The following is a 16,582-nucleotide window of genomic DNA, read 5'->3' as shown; positions in this document are numbered from 1 at the left end:
TTTTCGGTTCCGGCTCCGGTTAGGAATATTTAGGATCTATTACCGGTTAGGTTCCGGTTCCGGCAAAATCTCTGTTCCGGTCAATCACTTATAGAATTTTTTGAGGACTTTGTTACTGAAACTTTGTCACTTCTTCAGAACGGATTAATAATCAATGGAAAACATTTTACTATGAAAATTCACTTATTTGTTTATGATGCCCCTGCAAGGGCCTTTGTTAAAGGTACCAAATGCCATTCAGGTTACACTTCTTGTGAGAAATTTGTTCAAACAGGTCATTATATTGGTAAAGTGATTTTCCCTCAACTAAATGCTTGTTTGAGAACTGATGTTTCATTTAATGAAATGTGCGATGAAGACCATCATAAAAGAGATGAGAGATGTTTCTAAATTGTCTGACAAGTTGTTGAGCTATGTTGCATATATTCCAGTTGAGTTTGCAAGAAAACCAAGAGCTTTAAGTGATATAATGCAATGGAAAGCAACGGAATTTAGATTGTCTCTGTTGTATTTAGGTCCATTTGCACTAATGGAGTTCTACCAACAAATTTACTCAATCATTTTTTGTTGCTGTATGTTGGCTCTAGAATTCTTACATGTTCTGAGCTTTCGAAGAATTACACAGATTTTGCCAACAATTTATTAGTTGATTTTGTCAGTAAGGCCGCTAACCTATTTGGTCAAGAGTATTTAGTATACAATGTGCATTCATTAGTTCATTTAGCACGAGATGTAAAACATATAGGGCCGTTAGATGAATTTAGTAGTTTTCCATAGGAAAATATGCTCGGCCAATTAAAAAAACTAATTCGAAAACCTCAATCACCCATCCAACAACTACTGCGTCAACATCATAAAAAACAATTTTTTCGTAAAGAACAAGAAGGTTCAAAAAATAAATTTCCAATCTTAACAAAAGAACACTTTGCAGGATTTCTTATTATGCCCGGAGAAATAAATGTAAGACAATATTCACAGCTTCAAACAGAGCATTGGCATTTTAAAACATCTGAAGGTAACAACTGTTTTGTTGCAAAAGATGGAAGTGTCAATCTTATACGTAATATCATTGAGAAAGGAAGTGATGTAAGTTTAATATGTCAAAATTGATGCCTTCACTTTTCCTTTGCCTTCTTCAAGACTAGGTATTTGCAAAGTTCTTAGAAACAAGTTTGCTCCATTGAAAAGTTGCCAGTTAACAGATATTATTAGTAAATGCAGTTGTTTACCAAACTCTAAAGATTCATGGATTATTATTCCTATTCTGCATTGATTATAATAATTTTTTCACTGAATATTATCTAAATATATTTTCCAGATTATTTCTAACTTTATTAATTAGTAAATGAAGTTTTTATTCAGTTTTTTCAGCTTTTTTTATTTCATTTATAATCTATTTGTTCAAAAAGATTGACAATAAGTTAATTGTTTAGGTAATTGTAAATCTTCTTAAATAATTTTTTGTTTGTTGTTTTAAATTGCTTATACTTATTATTTTATGCATGATATATAGGTAAAATTTCTGTAATTCTTTTAATAGTTATTTTGATTTTTTTAAAAATAATTTCTTATTCATATTTATATAATCAAATTAGGATTAAAAGCCAGAGAAGCCTCTAAAAATATCACTAATATTCTTTAACATATTGAAAATACATTTTTTGAAACAAACATATATATATGTATTGCCACATATTTATGGACTTTTCATAAATCAATATGAAATAAAAGAAATTTGTACAGCTATTCTAACATATTATTTATTCTAGAAATAATTTTTAAAAATAATAGATGGCTTTTGCTATTGTGCATTTCGAAGATGAAAATTCTGTGGCTATTGTGCCGTCAATTTGGATAGCTGGAGAAGGCAACTTATGTTACTGGCCACCTTATCGTGCATCAAAACTTGAGATATCAGTAAAAGAACAATAAAATGCAACAGTTGATTGGGAGTGTATCAATAACTTTTGAGTTTTGCATTTTTACGGTAATTAAAATAATTTTATTATCTTAACAAATGACATGGTCAAGAGATAAAGTTGAACATTTTCTGCTATTTTAAATACTAATTTGTATTGTATTTTATTTCTATAAAAGAGTTTTCTTTAAAAGACACTTATCATAAAGCAAGCCGAACTTGACACTTATGCATTGAAATCAGAAAGTGAAAATTCAGGATATTTAAAAAGTCTTTGAAAAAAAGTTGTGTCTGATATCAGTGAAGAAGATGAACCTAGTGATGCAAATATATCATTACTCCCAGCTACAATGTGTTTAGGAATTTTAGTTTCTAATAAAATAGAAAATGGTAAGATTTTATTTTCTTTTTAGTACAAACTACAGTGCAAGCACGTTGTGTCTGTTGCAAAAAAATTATTAAAGCCTATTCATTACTAATTGTTTGAAAATAAATTACTGTTTCTTACTTTTCTTAAATCAAATTTTTTTGAGTAATAACATTTAGAAAGTACTTACTATTATTTCAAAATATACTAAAATTCATGTTGCTAGCTCTCTTGAATAATATTGCTGCAACTCCTTCACCTGCTTTAACACTCCAGTTAAATAATTGTGCATTTCCAAACAAGTCAAACAAAGGTAACTCTTTATTAAAGTATCATTTTATATAAAGCTAAAATCTGTTAACTTTGCACAGAGACCTTTATTTTAACACTTCTTATAAAAGTGATGATAGGGGTGATGCTATTATTATATCCCCCCTTATCATTTTAACACCCTCATTACTACTAATTACAAATTGGTTTTAAATTATTTTTTTCTGTTTTAGATATAAATAAAAAAAGGAAATCTTCAAGTGCTAGCGCTGTCTTGTTCTAGTGATTTTTTGAAAACAACATTTAAAGTCCCTGTTTGTTTGCAAAATGGTAAGATTTGAGAAGCTTTTTTATAATTTACTCCGCATATCATCATTCAATAAGTACCTGTGGTAATTTTAGACGTAGATAAAAAATCAATATTGTTTGCTAATCCAACAGCCTGCAACAACAGTTTGGTTGATTTTGTTAAAAATGTATCACCTGAAGCAAGTATGTGTTTTAGTTTTGATCTACATCAGTTTTTTTTTAATGGTTATTGAGTTTGCTAATAAACATTTGATGAATTTTTATACACAAATTTGACTGGCGGGGACCTCTGAAGTTACGTGACATTAAAATCTTTGTGCTTAAAAATTTTTTATATTAGTGGTCAACCATTCCAGGTAGGACCAACTTGATTTTCAAAAATTCGTCAAATATGAATCACCCTATTGTTTATGTAATTGTTTAATTGTAAAAAGTTATCTAATTTCATAAATTTATGTCAAGTCATAAGTATATCTTAATTGATAAAAAAAAAATAATTTTTAAAACATGATTTTAAAATAAAAGTATTCAGAAATTGTAATTTTAATTCATAAATTTGCAAAAAAAAAACTTTCTAAACCCAAAGACGTGCATAACTATGCATAACCTAATAAGAAAACTATCACTAATTGTATATTTCTTTTGCTGTCGATACTAGTCTAATATTACGTAGAAACCGGTTTTTTTTAAGAAACCAGGTCAAATATATAAAATAAAAAAACTTAAAAAACAATACTTAAAGCTCTCCTAATAGTCTCTATTTCGCTGAATTATTGTTTTAATTGATCACATATATGTCCCTAGTCACTTAAATAAACAGAAAAAAAATTTATTAAGAGCGCTTAACTACTCATATTATGGCTTTTTGGGGCAAAAACTTAGCGGGGGTCTAAAATTTGAGCAAGTAAGTTAAATTTTGTTTTTTATTGATCATAGAGTACACCCACAGCACATGGAAAACAGTGCCTTTTGATTTTCAAAAAAAGGGGCGTTTGACCCACCCTGCTGGATATATAAAAGAAACTGACAACAAAGGGGATAAGACTGTAAACTCAACAAAAAAAGACTATAATTGTTTAAATAACTTTTTCTAAAAAATAAAATAGACGAAATTTTTGTCACATCTTTCATGTACACTTGAAGAATGTATAAACTTTTAAATTCATTTTTTTACAAATTATTATACACCCCAATATATGCTCACCCGATTATCAGCCTAAAAAAGGCTTACCAATGAATTATAAGCCCAGTACCCTTATCTGGCATGATGCGGTATGTATTATATATATATATATATATATATATATATATATATATTAGACATGTCCAAAAAACAACTTTTTTTAAAAATGTCTGAGCACAGCCGCTAAATGTGTTCTTTGTAATAAATTAATACTAAATTTAAAAAATTTTTGAATAAAAAAAATTTTTAGGGGTTGCTCAAGACCCTTAAACATCAGACAAGTCCCTAATATTTTGAAAAAAAAAGTTTTTTAAAACCATATCATGTTGAATCTCAAAAGAAGTGAAATTTTATAAAAATTTCAAAAATATTAACTATTTTATATAAAAATTACCAGTTCAAATTTTATGAATTAAAAACTATCGTTTTTTAACAAAAAATTAAAAAGTGCATATTTTTAAAGTTTTTTTTAATAAACTTTTTAATTTGTGTTTTTTATAAACTTTTTTTATTATTTTTGAAATTTTTATAAAATTTCACTTCTTTTGAGACCCAACATGATATGGTTTTAAAAAACTTTTTTTTTCAAAATATTAGGGACTCGTCTGATGTTTAAGGGTCTTGAGCGACCCCTAAAAATTTTTTTTATTCAAAAATTTTTTAAATTTAGTATTAATTTATTACATAGAACACATTTAGCAGCTGTGCTCAGACATTTTTTAAAAAAGTTGTTTTTTGGACATGTCTAATATATATATATATATATATATATATATATATATATATATATATATATATATATATATATGCTAAATGTATCTTTGAAAACTTGTTTATCTTTAAGGTTTTCACTTAAAAATCTGTTCTTATTGTTGTTGTTTTTATCCTTGTTGTTTTTTTTTTACTGTTTTATTTTTTCTTGAAAATTAATTGACTTTATTAAAGAATTAATTTACCATTGCTTTTAAACACAGTGCTTTGTATACTTAAATCATTTTGCTTAAATGGAGTTTAAAAATGGATGGGCCGCAGCTAGAAAATGATAATGGCAAGAAGCAAAAAGTGGATGGCGTGGTGCCATTAAGATGGTTAGAGAAGGCAGAGAAAAAATTGTATTGGCCATAAGGCATAAATGTAATGAACTACAAAAATTCTCCACCAAACAAAGAGCTACGGTATCAGTATGATCTAGTCTATATTAAGTTAGTTGCAGGTAAGTTTTAAAAAGTTTTAAGGTTTAATTTTGGATTTTAACACATAAGCAAGGCTTAAATACGCATATAGTTAGATTTTACAAACATTTGATACGTCACCTAATTTTTTAATGTGTTCTTGAAGAACTTTGTTTATTACTAAAGTGGCCATACGGAAGCGCTTGACGGTAGTTTTGTGCTTTTGGGGTTTGATTGCGTTTGTGTACGCGTTTAAACATGAGTAAAAATTTTTCAAAAAACAAAGGGTTGCACCCTACATCACCAAATTCGCTGAAATTTGGCACAAAAGTGTAAAGATGTAAGTTAGGAAAAACTGAATTTTTCTCAAAAATTTTTTATTCCTTGAAGAATGACAGCAACTTAAAGGTTGTTAGATTTTGACTGAAAAATGAGGGGGGAAAAGTGCCGGAAATGTGTCCTTTTACTATTACCCTTATAAGGTGCTTGTAGTAATTTTGCATAGCTAAAATTTGGTACCAAAGGAGTTTGAATCCTGTTTAGTCTGAAAATTATAGATTTGTATCTCTCAAAACAACAAAATATAGTTTATTTCAAGATCTACAAAACGCACCATCTAATTATAATAAAAAAGAGCATTGACAACTATAACTCTAGAAAAAATCTGACTGATAGAAAAAACTTTTGGTTTTAATTTTCTTAAAGATTAGACATATATCTACTTTACGAACCAATTTTATTTTGGCCTTAAGTTTTGCTGAGGAGTTATTGATGTTTTGGTTTTTCAATTTTTCTAAAGAAATTAAAAAAAAAAAAAGTGAGCAAATTCATTTTGGTTTTGAATTAAATACAATTATATTTGTTTTTAATCAAATTTTGAGTCAGTTAATTAAAAAAAACAACAGAATGTGTGTTATGTGATTTAAATATTCACAAAGTTGTTACAAAATATTGTTAAATATTTTGTAAACATATAAAGTTGTTATTTTCATTACATAACAGTTACGTTATTTGAATTGTTATTTTCATTACATAATTCTTATGTCATTTGCATTGTTATTTTCATTACATAGTAGTTATGTAATTAAATTAAATAATATTATGTAATGTTTTTTTTCTTATTGATTGTTTTATTGTAATAAAATAGTGATTATCTCATCATTAAACTAAGTAATAAAATGACAACTGTACATAATAATATCCAATAAACTTTACCTTGTTAAATTATATAACTAAATATAATTATATTTAGTTATAATTTACTTTCACCCTATTTTTTGGTAGATAATTAGTAGAGAATTGACAATAATTAGTAGATAGTTAGGCATTTAAAGTATGTCTATTAAAACTAATAGCTATTTGTTCAAGCAAATGTTCTTTATAAATATAACATTTTTTTTATTTTAATCATATTGTTTGTGTTGAAGTGCACTTTGCTCATTAGGAATATTGTATTGAAGATTTCTTCTATTTAAGTGTTTAGATTATAATTCCTCATTATAGTTTTATATGGATAACAAAATCAATTGTTCATTTGTAAATGATTATGGAGCTTGTTATAAACAATCATATAGCTAAGTAAGAAATCTGATTGAAGATATTGACAGGAATGATCTTAAATTACTTGTAAAACGAACAAACTTGAGAGAAGAACAAATTACCAGTATATGCACACATCATCGTGATATGTTTATAGTGAGATATAAGAGTAATCAAAAAAGTTGCTGTAATCCATTTCTGACTCACAAAAAAGCGTGTAGAGGTAAAAGTTTATCTATTTACATTTTAATGGGTAATACCATTCTTAATAAGTTGTTTATTAGGATTTGTTGATTGTTTTATAAAAATAGTATAATTAATGTTATAGTATTTGAGTAATATAGTACATTTTCTTTTCAGCATATCTACGTGTGATTACAATGCATACTGTATTAGAAGCAGAAACCATAGGTTTAAATCTTGTACCTGGAAAAAAGTTGTGTCCAAGCTGTCGAAGTAAAGTTATGAAACATTTATCAAAAAGTATGAGTGAAAATGATGAAGACTTTGATATTGTTAGTGAAACATCCATTCAAAATAAAAAAGAGGGTGTAAATACACACTTTACAGTTGTTGGAATATCTCCTATTAAGGTCAAAGGATTGCATAAGTTAGGTAAAATTAGAGAAAGTAAACGAACATTGACAGCATTAACAACCGCCATTAAAAAAAAAAGTAGCCACTTCCCTTAATATACCAGAAGTAAGTTTTGAAGAACAGTCAGGTTTCGGTAATGAGTATATGGAAAAGGCAAACTTGTTTGATAACATGATAGTATTGTAAGCTAATAAAATTGCAGAGTCTACAGCAACATCTAAAAAAATACAACTGACAACACTTGCTCCAACTGACTGGTCAATAAAAATAAATTCTGAAATATTACATGTAACAAACTATGTATCTCGAACTGCACGTAATTAGCATTAGAAAAAGGTATTTTAGCCATGCCTAGTCCTAAATTAGGGAAAGTTCTTCCGAATGTAACAGTTCAACTGGTCAAGTCTTTTTATGAAGATGATGAATATAGTCGTATAATGCCTGGTAAAAAGGATTATGTAAGCATAAAGAAAAATGTTCACATGCAAAAGCGTTTGCTATTATGTAATTTAAAGGAATTGTTTGTTGCTTTCAAAACCATGAACCCAGAAATAAAAATAGGGTCTTCAAGGTTTTGCACATTGCGACAAAAATGGTGTATTACTGCTGGTGCTTCAGGAACACATTCAGTATGTGTCTGTGCTATTCATCAGAATTTAAAACTGCTTTTACATCCTCTTGGTGTGACATATAAAGAACTGTTACCTTATATTTTATTTGACATGACAAATAAAGACTGTATGATGCGTAAATGTGAAAGATGCCCAGCAACTATGAATGCATTGGTTGAAAAACTTTATAATTTAATTGGAGAGTTTGAAGATGACGATGAAGTAGAATTTGATCAGTTGACAACAACAGATAGGTCAAACTTAACACATAATAAAGAGCCAGTGTCTGAATACATTGACTTAGTTTGTAAAAAACTGACTAAACTTGCACCACACTCATATTTACCTAAGAATCAAGCATCATACCTAAGATCAAGAAAGGAAGATATGAATGAGTTAACATCATTATTTCTGGGTGATTTTTCAGAAAACTATAAATTTGTAGTTCACGATGAAGTACAAAGCTTTCATTGGACAAATTTACAATGTACACTACATCCTGTGATTATCTATTTCAAAAAAGAAGGTTTTCTCAATCACAAATCTTTTTGTATTATTTCAGATGATATGATACATGGTGTGAACATGGTTTACAAAATTATTGATGTTGTCAGCAATGATATTAAAACAAATCTACCTCAAATAAAAAATATTGAATACTTTTCAGATGGGTGTGCAGGTCAATACAAGAATTGTAAAAATATTTTGAATCTTTGTTTCCATCTTGAAGATTTTGGTCTTTCTGCTAAATGGAACTTTTTTGCAACTAGTCACGGTAAGCAACCTTGTGATGGGATAGATGGTACAGTCAAACGTTTAGCAACACTTGCAAGCTAGCAAAGAGATATGAGTAATCATATTTATCTCCACAAGCAATGCTCAAATATTGCAATGAAAACGTTGAAGGTGTACATTTTATTTATATAACATCAGAAGATTTAACTTTGGTGAGAAACACTCTTAAGGAATGATTGGATACTGCAAATACCATACCTGGAACACGTAGTTTCCATCAGTTTGCACCACTTGGCCATCAAAAGTTTAAAATATATATATTTAATATACCTTTTATCATCTTTAAAAAATATGCATAATTTTTTATTGATAAACTCGAATAGATTTTTTATTTGTGTGGAATCATCCTCAAAAGTATTTTTGTTTTATTTTGGACTTTTTTTTTAATGCCTTTAAAAAAACATGTTTGACAAAATAAGTAAAACGGAATAAATGTAGCTTTTTTTTTTTCTAGATAGGTGCAAAGCTATGCAGTGTTGATGAAGATTTTGCTTTCATTCATGATTTTGGAAACATCCCTGTAACAACTGTATACTTAGTACCAGGTGATTATGCCTGTGTTTCCTATGAGCAAAAGTGGTGAATTTAGCCAAAGACGACTTGAAAAAAATTGTTCTCCTTAGGAAATAGAGATTTTCTATATTTAAACTAATTTCAAGTTTGTTGAGTCTGATATGTCCTATCCATACTTTTTTTTAATCTTTTATTTTTTGTACAATTTAAATAATATGAATGAAAAGCATATATAAAATCATTTAAATTGAGTATTAATTTTTCAAAAGGTTTTTTTATACCTTATTATTTTGTTCTAAAAAATTAATAAAAATAATTAAGTCACTAAACTATTAATTTCTAATTTGACTAATTTGTAGAAAATTGGGATAGATTGCCTGATTTTTAAAATATCAAAAAATTTTGTGTTTCATATCAAACCTTAACAACTCCTCAAGTAAACGTAAGGCCAAAACAAAATTGGTTCGTAAAGTAGATATATGTCTAATCTTTAAGAAAATTAAAACCAAAAGTTTTTTCTATCAGTCAGATTTTTTCTAGTTATAGTTGTCAATGCTCTTTTTTATTATAATTAGATGGTGCGTTTTGTAGATCTTGAAATAAATTATATTTTGTTGTTTTGAGAGATACAAATCTATAATTTTCAGATTAAACAGGATTCAAACTCCTTTGGTACCAAATTTTAGCTTTGCAAAATTACTACAAGCACCTTATAAGGGTAATAGTAAAAGGACACATTTCCGGCACTTTTCCCCCCTCATTTTTCAGTCAAAATCAAACAAACTTCAAGTTGCTGTAAATCCTAAACGGATAAGAATTTTATAAAAAAAATTTACAGTCTTTCCTAAGTTATGTGTCTAAATATTTGTGCCAAATTTCAGAAAGTTTGGTGATGTAGGGTGCAGATTTGTGTTTTTTTGTGTTTTTTGAAAAATTTTTACCCACATTAAAAAAAAAAAAGCAAATAATGGTTATGTGCTCCCCTGCAATTTGTCCTGTTTGACCACTAAAAAAATGAAACTAAGCATATATTCAAAAATTGTTTGTACAACTCAAGAAACGGCTTGCGCAACCGTTTTGAAGATATAAAAAATGTAATTAATCATTTTATTAAATTTATGCAAAATCATATCAAAAAATAGATGAATATAGACGCTAAAAAAAATTGTCCTTCGGCGCCATTTATTTTTATTTTACTTTTGGTGCCTCTTTAAAAAGGCCTATTTAAATTTTAATAACATTTGTATTTATACATCCTAAATTTATTCCTTGTAGGCGTTTGGTATTTTTCAATTATGGTCACCTTATTTATTACATATTAAATTAAAATATTTATTGCCAGATGAAAAGGAATTGTGAACTATTTTTTAAATTATTTAATAAAATTTAATAATTTTAATAACTTTAAATTATTTTATTAATAAAAGTAAATAAGAAATGCATATTTCTCTTGCAAAGTCTCACAATATAGTATTTAAACATGGTAGAACAAAAACTTTTTACAGTAACTTTATCAATTACTTTAAATCAAGTTTTAAAAAACTAAATTCAGAGAAAACACAACCAACATGGATCCAGAGGAATAGCTCAAGATTATGGTCGTCTACCCCAAAGCGTCCAATTCTACTCTTAGTAAGTCAAATTTTGTTATGCAAAAAACAATTATCTAATCATAGCTATCAATTATATAATCAATTATATAATCATATCATTTATCTCACCATTATCTAACTTGGTTGATTTAAACATCACAGGAAAAATGTTTTTTTGTGATTCAAAACTTGTGCTTTTGTTTAAGGTTGTGAGCCATTATCTTCTTGTAAAAGACCGCCATTGAGCCTTGATCATTGTCCGACTTACGATTTTGGAAAGCTACTGAGTTCAGGCATTTCTTATTATACTCTGGGCCTTTACTTTTAAAAAAGCATCGTTTCCAAAAAAATGTATGATCATTTTATGTGTTTTCATGTTGCTATGAGAATACTTTAGACTGAAGACAATCATTTCAGGAATCATTTTGTTGCTTTTATTCTTTGTTAGGTCAGCAAACGATATATATGGTGATGACTTCTGTGTTTACAATGTACACAACCTAGTCCATATACACGAAGATGTTGTTTATATGGGGTGCTAACTAAATCAAATATCAGCCTTCCCTTTAGAAAACTATATGCAAAAACTAAAAAATTCAAGTAATTCAAGCAATTCAAGTAATCCTATGGTTCAAGTAGCAAAACGACATGCTCAGTTTAATGAAGTAACACTTCATTCAACAAAAACCATCTCAATAGAAAGCTCCCTTCGATTGCGGGATTCTTGTTTCCAAACGTTTTGTTTGTTGAAAGAAACAAACCAAACGTTTTGCTTGCTGAAAGAAAAATTTGTTTGTGGTAAGCTATAATTGTGATTTAAGTTTAGATTAAATCAAATATCTTCTTTTTACAATATTCCACTTGATTCAAAAGAAATAAATGTTGCATTTGTTCCTCATATGAGTAAGTTGCGAGTGCACCAAGAAACTATACATAAGTCTGAACTTATCAATAAAGTAGTAATTCTTCTGTTTAAAAATGGTTCCCAGCTAGCCTATACAGACGGGTCCCGTACGGTATTGAACCGGGGATCTGGTATGGTTTATATCCGGGTTATGGTACCGGGAGTCAGACGGGTCCCGTACGGTATTGAACCGGGGATCTGGTATGGTTTTTATCCGGGTTAAGGCACCGGGAGTCAGACGGGAACCGTACGGTTTTCCCGGGCGTTAACACCACATATCGACTGTTTTAGAATTTACCTCAGGGATGAAGTTTGAAATTGCCAGTTTGTTGTGTGAAAGTTTTTGCGATATTTTGTTAATATTATATTTCTTTTACGCTTTAATGTTGTTTCTTTTTCAAATATTGGTATATATTTTTTAGCATATATTTTCCAAAGATTTCCTTAAAGTTATTCGTTTTCAAATTACGATTGTCGGATGAGAACAATTTTTTTACTGTTTGATTATAGTAAAATATTTTTGAGGATAATTTTTTTACTAACAGTCTTTTAGGTATTTCAAGTTCATTATGTTTTCGTTATGTTTACAATAACTATTTATAGATAATTCTATGTTGATTTTTGCAAATTGATTGAAACATTAAGTTGAAAACACTGGTTTTTAGTTGTCTGAGATACTGTAATCAAACTACGCGCGAAAGCAATTACAAAGAGTGGACATTGCGCAGTTTCCTTAAAATCCTGTAAACATACTTTGAGCGGTAATCTTATGGACATATTTGAGTTGATTTGTAAAGTGTAAATTGAAGGCGAATTTTTTTGTGGATGGGAGTTTTTTATTAGAAGAGAAAATGTAGAGTTGAAACGTTGCGTTCGCCGCGAGAAAGCAACATATACGTTGTTAATAATTTTTACCGCATATACTTTATAAAATCTATCTTCATTTAATTTATAAAAAATCTATTTTGGTAATTGGGGAATATTTATAACCTAAAAAGATTTTATTACCCATATACTTTTTTATATTATTTGTTATTATATTATTATCTATTTATTGTTTGTTAATTAGTTAATTTTGTTGAATAACAGAAAAACATTTTGTAAAATTACAAAGATATAAGTAACCTTATTATGAGTTCAAAACGTAGAAAAACTGCTGTTGAAATAGCAAGAAATGTGAAAGAAGTATCATGCAATGAATCGGAGTTGTTAAATAATATTTTGGTTGATGAATCTTGTGAATGGGTATATCGTTACGTTGATTCCGATGAAGAGAATGAAAATGATACTTGTAAAATTTCTAACGAGGAAGTAAATGAAATTACTAATATTCAAGATGACCTTACTAAATGGGCTACAAATTACAATGTTTCTCAAAGTGCTGTATCAGGACTTCTTAGTATTTTGCAAAAAAATGATTTAGATGTTCCTAAAGATGCAAGGACACTTTTACATTCAAAAAGAAAGATTGAAACTAGAACAGCAGCAGGGGGAGAGTATTTTTATTTTGGATCAAAGTACTGGTTGTCAATATTGACTAAAGAACCTCAAAAGTTGGCTAATATAAGTCAACTAGCACTACATGTAAACATCGATGGAATTCCTTTATTTAACAATTTTATGACTGCTCTCTGGCCTATTTTAGGATAAGTTGTTGAGCCAAATACATTAGTTTTTCCCATTGCACTTTTTTATAGCAATAAAAAACCTACCCCCATTGAAGAATGTTTAAAAGATTTTGTTTTAGAAATCAAGGAACTTAAATCTGCAAAATTCGTTAATTCAGAAACTTCATATAGTTATAAAATAAAATTGGGTGCTGTAATATGACACTCCTGCTCGAGCATTTGTAAATTGCATTAAAAGTCACAACAGTTATAATTGTTGTGAACATTGCACACAGCATGGAGAGTATTATCATAAATTCATATTGCCAGATATGTTTGTTTCACACAGAACTGACTCTAGTTTTTTTCAAAGAAGTGATCCTCCCCACCATGTTGGTATTTCACCATTGACAGAGTTGAGTTTTGGGATGATTACTGGTTTTCCATTAGACTACATGCATTTAGTTTGTTTAGGTGTTGTAAGGCGACTTATAAATTTGTGGCTGCATGGACCATTCACCTGTAAGTTATCACAAACTTAAGTTTCTGAAATATCTGACAAGTTGATAATGATTCAGCCATAAATATCAAGGGAACTTTCTCGTAAACCTCGTGCTTTATCTGAATTTAAACAGTGGAAAACAACTGAACTTAGACAATTTCTTCTGTATACAGGTCCTGTTATTTTGATAACAGTTTTAACAAAAAACTATGTACAAACATTTCTTATATTTATCTATAGCAATTCAAATTCTTTTAAGCTCATCACTGATTCAATATTATACTGACTACGCAGGCCAGTTATTTCAGAATTTTGTTCAAACTTTCTCCGATATTTATGGTAAAGATCAAATCGTTTACAATGTACATTCTCTCATACATTTAGCAGATGATGCCAAACAATTTGATGTGATAGATAGTTGTTCATCATTAAAATATGAGAGTTATTTAGGAAGGTTAAAAAAGCGCGTTCGCATTCCTCATCCACCTTGTGTTCAAACAGTGAAACGTATTTTTGAAATTCAAAGTCAAGATAGCAACAACTTGTTGATATCTGAAATGTGCAAATTTTCAAAGCCTCACATGAATGGGTCTTTATTTATTTCTTATGCAAGCTGTTTAATACAAACAATGCCAAATGTCAAAACATTTTATATCAATCACTGTTGGTGATAACTGTTTTACTGTAAAAGGTAAGATTGGATTTGTTAGGAACATTTTCCAAGATCATCCTCCAAAGAAATCAACCATTACATTATGTTATGTTTGGTTACATTATGTTTGAAGGATTTTCTGTTGTTAGATCATTTTTTACCAATCCAATTTCTTCAGATCGCCTATCAATTTATTATGTTGAGAAACCAATGGTTTAAATGAAGTTTATGAATTAACTAATATATCAACTAAATGTGTACTGCTTCCATATAAAATTGGTTTTGTTGTACTTCCGCAAATGCATTATTAATAAGTTATAACTTATAGATTTCAAGTTTTTATATCGATGTTGTTTTGATAATTTGTAATAATGAAAGCAAAATAAATTTTTTAGTTTTATTATTTTGAAAAACTTTACAAATCTTTTGAATTAGTAGTTCAAAATATTATATACAAACTAGTTTATTTGTTTAATGCTAATGAAACTAATATTTGTTAAAAAGTGATTAAGTATACATACATACATACATACATACATACATACATACATACATACATACATACATACATACATACCTACAAACATACATTCATACATACGTCCATACATTACATTACATTAGGCTATATTGCATTACGTTGTACTGCATTACATTACATTATATTACATTACATACATACATACATACACATATATACACACAGATAAGTTTTTAAATAGTTTTTACTTTTGTTTTATCATAAAGTAAAAATGTTCAAAAAAACAAGATTTTCAAAATAAAATAAATCAAAGATTATGTCGATAAACTCATTTTTTCATAGCAAAATTTTTTGCTTAGATATTTATTCTGAAGCGTAATGTACGCTGTTGTATCTTATGAGGACACAAATGAAACTGATCATCTGCCAATGAAATGGCTTGTAAAGAGAGTTGATGTTGCAGATATTAAACATCTGAAAAAAAGAAAATTCACGTGCAATTTTATAACCCGTATTATCAAAACGCACTCAAAATACCAATGCAAAACAAAAAGGTGGTGTGGATCCACAAACAGATTGGATTATATATCATGCTAGAATCTTTAGTACTGCAGGTACAAATATTACAGAGTTCAATTTAAATTAAATGCTTTAAGTTTAAAGCCAGCCATGAATTTCTTGCATGTAGGAAATTTAATTATTTGTTTAAATGAACATGTTTTAATGGCATTCGAATTAAATGAATATGTTTTTATGGCATTCTTAGAAAATGAATTAGAAGCTCGTCAGAAGTCTATTGATGCACAATTTTCATCAAGTGTAGTGATAAGGGAGGCAAAAGAAAGAGAAACAGGTTAGCTAATCTTGTGTTTATATATGTTATGTTAAATTTTATTACATGCTTTATTTTAATTGTTCATAGATCATACAGGTATGGTGAGAATCTTGGTGATGAAACTGATCATGATTACGACTCTGAATCTTCAGAAAAAACACTGATACAACAAAATATCAGTTGAGTTGTTAAAAACTTCAGTAATATAAATATTTGCATTTAATGGAATAAAGATGTTTTTTTTAAATAATTGTTTAACTTATTGATATTAAAATTTAGCAAAGGGAAAAAAAAAGAAATCCTTACAAAATCAACTTTGTCCTCCACCTCCATCTCCACCTTCATCTCCTCCTTTACATAAAGCAGCAGATTCAATGCAAAGTCTCAAAATAGGCTAAAATTAGAAAATAATTGTCTGCAACAGCAACAACCTTTATGTATGAGTAAGTGTAACAGGTTTATTTTATTTATAATGAGTGAAACAATGAATTAACTTTTGCAAGAAATGTTTTCAGATGATTAATATTTTATAATATATATTTGAACTATTATATATACCGTCAAAGGGAGTTACTTTGGCCAGCGTGAGTAACTTTTGCCACACTTCGGTAAAAAGATAATTGAGCTTATAACTCCATTAAATATATATTTTTTCCCACTTTCATACATGCAAATCATAGATTACACTTTAACTTTAATTATTAAGTGGGTATTTAATTTTCAGCTTTTTTTAGG

The 16,582-nt window shown here is 28.4% G+C and overlaps 2 pseudogenes; both read left to right on the top strand.

The window, feature by feature from the left end:
* Positions 1-373: 373 nt before the first annotated feature.
* LOC149892829 (uncharacterized) lies at positions 374-1,310 on the top strand (annotated as a pseudogene).
* Positions 1,311-6,728: 5,418 nt separating this feature from the next.
* Positions 6,729-9,350, top strand: LOC149892828 (uncharacterized; annotated as a pseudogene).
* Positions 9,351-16,582: the final 7,232 nt, after the last annotated feature.

The sequence above is a fragment of the Hydra viridissima genome, unplaced genomic scaffold (genome assembly GCF_058129835.1).
Source record: "Hydra viridissima isolate aposymbiotic clone 2 unplaced genomic scaffold, HvirCarnegie_v1 scaffold_1, whole genome shotgun sequence".
Taxonomy (NCBI): Eukaryota; Metazoa; Cnidaria; class Hydrozoa; order Anthoathecata; family Hydridae; genus Hydra; species Hydra viridissima.
The sequence above is the reverse complement of the archived record's forward strand: the minus strand, read 5'-3'. Positions and strand labels throughout refer to the sequence as shown.